The sequence below is a fragment of the Sorex fumeus genome, unplaced genomic scaffold (genome assembly GCF_029834395.1).
Source record: "Sorex fumeus unplaced genomic scaffold, SorFum_2.1 ptg000024l, whole genome shotgun sequence".
Classification (NCBI taxonomy): Eukaryota; Metazoa; Chordata; class Mammalia; order Eulipotyphla; family Soricidae; genus Sorex; species Sorex fumeus.
In genome coordinates, this window is record NW_026606081.1 from 46,472,247 (window position 1) to 46,477,217 (window position 4,971).

General features: G+C 42.4%; 1 non-coding gene across 1 annotated transcript; it reads left to right on the plus strand.

Moving 5' to 3' along the window:
- The first annotated feature begins 1,062 nt into the window (after nucleotides 1-1,062).
- On the plus strand, nucleotides 1,063-1,169 carry LOC130023848 (U6 spliceosomal RNA). The gene has a single exon (XR_008792511.1). It is a non-coding gene; the product is annotated as a U6 spliceosomal RNA (small nuclear RNA).
- Nucleotides 1,170-4,971: the final 3,802 nt, after the last annotated feature.

The following is a 4,971-nucleotide window of genomic DNA, read 5'->3' on the forward strand; positions in this document are numbered from 1 at the left end:
GTCACTTGCCTTATATGCAGCTGACCAGCATTTGATCCCAGCATCTCATATGTTCACCTAAGAACTTCCAGGAGTTATTTCAGAGTTCAGAGCTAGAAGTCATCACTGACTGAGCATCACTGGCTGTGTTCCCAAAATAAAATCAAATGTTTTATTTCATTTTTACTCTTTTACTGCAAATACTTTTTCAATACCTGACATTCATGCCATCACACTTCCCTTTAATAAGGAAATCCAGGAAGATCATTTGACTATCTGATGTGAAAGCTTCTTTCCCATAGCCCAAACAACTCCACATAATATTTATTTGTGAAAGGAGTGACACACACTCTTTAATTTCATTAGATTTTTGTGACATTGTTTCACTCACAACTGCTAGAGAGAATGAACATTTTAAGTTATTGTCTTGAATCCATCATGGATAACGGGAACACAGTCCATATATTCTAAATGAATTTTTAAGCATTTAAGTTTTGTCCCCACATTTATTCTTGGGATTGTCATGACTCTCCTACCATTTTATTTTACTTTTTGTTAATTTTTACTTATGCTTTGTTGGGGAGGGAAGTGAATATCCCATTGTGCTCAGGGCATGCTCCTGGATTTGTACTCAAAGATAATTCCTGACAGTGTTCAGGGCACTATATGTGGTGCTGGGTATCAAACACTGGTCAAATATTTGTAAGCACCTTACCACTGTACTAAATCTCTAGCCCTATTTAGCATATTTTTAAAATTTATTTTTGTATAATCTAGGTAGCATGGCTACAATGGATAGTGCTTTACAATCATCCATATCTTTATTATCAAATATATAGTACAATGGTTACAATGCTTACCTATTATATCTAACCTGCTCCAACCTGCACAAGAAAGTGATTTCTTTCCCATGGAAGCACAGAATTCTTCTGGAACTGGTTTTCTGATCATGTAGCACCTCAAAGTAAATGTGCCTAAAGAAATGGACTCTATCATCAATAAGGTAGTGGGATACTTATTTATCATTTAAAAACCTTAGCTACTGAATCTCTTAGTAAAAGGATTTTTAAAAAAAAAGATTTGGTGCTCGCTTTGGCAGCACATATACTAAAATTGGAACGATACAGAGAAGATTAGCATGGCCCCTGCGCAAGGATGACATGCAAATTCGTGAAGCATTCCATATTTTTCTGCTGGGACTACAGCTCCCAGGTAACCTCTGATTCCGGAAGTCACGCCCACAGCCCGCCCCCCAGCGCCATCTTTACAACATACAGCCGAAGAGAAGGGCCACATGGAGGGCGGGAACCACAGAACCCGGAGAGAAAAAAAAAGGTTCCAAAAAGAGCCGAGATCACCGGGAAGTCCCAGATGGGGTAGGTACCGCCTCCCACCTCCCCCAGATGGAACCCCGGTGACCAGAAGCCTCTACAAGCACAGCTCGAGTATGCGGGAACTAGGACTTTTTCTCAAAACCGCGCAGCCGCTTATGCGGCCACGCGACATCTCTCTATATACAAAGTGATCAATGGGAAGTAAACCACCCAACCTTTCTCCCTGAAAATCAGAGTTAGTTTGGAGCACGGCCACAGCCCCAGAAACACAAGGACCTAATGCAGAAACCCAGCAGCTTGGAGCAGAAAAGTGAACGGACTATGCGTTAATCCAGGCCATCATGTCTGCCCAGAGGGGGAAAGGGTGTTGCCCCATTCGCCCTCTCTTCTCTGGAAAGAAGGATTGCGACCGCATGGGAGCCTTGTGGAAAGCAGGTATGAGCTGGGGGTGTGGGGGCGACTAAAACCTCATGGGAAGGGGGGCGTTCTGGTCCGTCCTTCACGCCCTACCGAGGCCACCAGTTGCCCTCCACGAGCGGCTCTCCAGCACGGCCACAGCCCCAGAAGCACAAGGACTTAATGCAGAACCCGGCAGCTTGGAGCAGAAAAGTGAAAGGACTATGCGTTAATCCAGGCCATCAAGTCTGCCGGAGGGGAAAGGGTGTTGCCCCATTCTCCCTCTCCTCTCTGGAAAGAAAGATGGCGGCCGCATGGGAGCCTTGTGGACAGCAGGTATGAGCCGGGGGTGTGAGGGCGACTAAAACCTCATGGGAAGAGGGGCGTTTCGGTCCGCCCTTCACGCCCTACCGAGGCCACCAGTTGCCCCCCACGAGCAGCTCTCCAGCACAGCCACAACTCCAGAACACAGAAACCAATTTCTTAACTATCTGACTTTCAGTAGAAATACTTCCAGGGTCAATAGGTAAAATAGCAGAAATCCAAAACCAACATTTAATTCTTGAAACCAGCTGTAGAAAGCAAATCACTTCACAATGCTTTTTCAGCATGTCTGATTTGGGGGGGGGGGGTAAACTCTAAATAATAGTGGTGAATCTTTTATTGAAACAATGAATCTAATCAAAGCAGATAGAGTGTTAACTAGAATTCATCTGCCTCACAGGGACTGGGAGGGGTGGGGGGTGGGGTTTTATTGGGGTTCTTCATGGTAAAAAATAAGTTTTGGTAAAGGGAAATGTGTTTGATATTTGCATGACTGAGACCTAAACCTGAAAGCTTTGTAACCTTTCCCACAGTGATTCAATAAATACATTAAAAAAAAATAAAAATAAAAAAATAAAAAAAAGATTTGGTAGGTTTGATTGGAAAGGAATTCGTTATTGTGATACACTATAGAAAACAGAAAAGAATTTGAGTTTTGGTGTTTTCCATTATGTATTCAATGGTTTCCCTTCAAGGAATATAAGTTTTTATGTACTTTCATGAAATTTTCGTTATCCATATTATCCACCGGTGCACATTATCCACAAAGGCATTGATAACATGGACCTGTCACATTCTGGGAGTTGAATGACGTAAACCCATACATTGATATCAAGCAATGCAGAAGAGTTGGTGATACAAACTTTATTTTTGAATATTTAATCATGATGATTCTATAAGGCAGACATTTGTCACTTTAGCAGTGACTCAGTCAACTGTGGCATAAACAAGTGACAAAAGAATCATTACAGAAAATTAAAAAAGGATGTAGACTTAGAAGTATTCTAGAAGTCTCTCCTTTCCCACAGTGATGCAGCAATTAACAGATGCATTATGATACAGGAAAGAAAGAAAGGGTAAATTCCAGTATTAAATAACTCGTATGTGCTATGCATGGTATTTCACAGAATTCATTTATCTTTGAAGCTTGAAGATTTTTCCATATAGGTAATTTTCATCAAAGAGAGCTGAAACTCAGGGAATTGAAATAATTTGTCCTAGATTACTGGCAACAAGTGGCAGAACCAAAAATTGACTGAGACCTTTATGCAAAATCTTCTGAATGCTTTCTGAGCAATTGGTATCAGGCGTGAGCTTCCATCTGAGAAAAGGTGAAGTTCTGATTTCAGATAAGGCTTCATGCAGCTTGAGGAAGGAGAGAAATGTTTTAGTCAGAAGGACCAGCATAAATTATCATCAACAATGATAACTTTGCAACAGGAAACTTATTTGTGTAGAAAGTTGAACGAGAGAATAAGAGGTATCAGGCAGACTATGTGTTCTGAAAGGAAACAATGACCTTGACCCATAGCCAATGATAGCAGTTTTCGAGATGCGAGTTTGTTGCAAGGTGGAAGCCATAATCCAGCGTAGGTATCAGAAAAGCCACAGTGTTGAAATACTAAACACTGTGACAGCCTTAAGCCTTGGGATCTCCTGCTGCCTTGGGCTCTGAATCATCAGGATCATTGTAGAAATCAGGATGTCAACACATCATGAGAAAGAAATTACCCAAAGGCAGCCAGGCAGAGGGTCAGGACCAAGATAAATGTGCAGGTCGCTTTGAATCTAAATGAGACGTTTTCAACCACGCCACCCCTTCCTCCCTAAGGAGCTGCTGATTCATATAGCAGAGGACACCTTAGAGAGGGATCTCAAGGGCGGTAAGAGATCAGTGTAGGCTGGGCTGGAAGGAGGAAGAGGAGGGAAGCAGGTGAAAGATCTGTCTTTGAAGAGAAATGTTTACCCCTGTTCTGGGGGTCAGAATGGAGCAAAGAAAGATGTCTGAACAGCGTAGGACAAGAGGTGTCCTTGGAAACTAAGCCAACTTGGAGAAGATACTCCATCTCTACCACAGGCTCTGATACTGCTGTTTCTGCCATGCTAGATTCTTTATTTCTACCAGCATGGCCTCACTGACCCTGTCACAGTTCTCTCCCTGCCAGAAGAAGTCATCTACTGATCTTGTTAGCATGAGATTATAGCATGCCGAGTCCCCTCTCTGTGCACTAACCCTGAGAAAATGTGACTGGCTTGCCAAAAGTGAATAAAATGCTGAGAGTGCCAATGTGGTTCATGGGAATTATCATTTTCCTGTGGCATCCTGAGTAACGAAAAAATTTCTCACTGAAAACATCTGAGTTCTAATCTCTGAATAGTTCAGCTCTCAAAGTCATTGATGTAAGGTTATGCATGCACTGACCTGGGAATCAGGGAAGGCTGTATGCTTCTCCTGTTGTGGGGAATTGGGGCAAGTGGAGCTTCTTTTCATTTGCTTCTTGGTTTCCTCAAAACTGCAACTTTAAGCTAAGATATATAGCAAACCAACTGAAGTACAAATCAAATGATAGAAAATTAAGTTCCTAAAGTATATGTCTGGTCCCCAAAACATGTTTGTTTCTAACTTCTTTTCTAACCACTTACTCCATAAACCCACATGGCTTAGTGCTCTGGGATCACTCCTAGTGGTATTCAGGAGACCATCTGTGGAGATTAAACACAGTTGGCAGTATAAAAGTCAGGTGTCCTACCAGCTGTACCATTGTCCCAGCTCCACCCATCAAATTCTTAATGAAACAGCAGCAGCATCCACTGACATGATCTTAGAGGACATGGAGACATTTTGTCTCCTTTGTCTCCAAGGAAGGCTGGAAGCAGAATCTGGGCAGATTGATAGCTGTGAACATCTTGATGCAGAAATCCTAGGTTTGCTACAAGG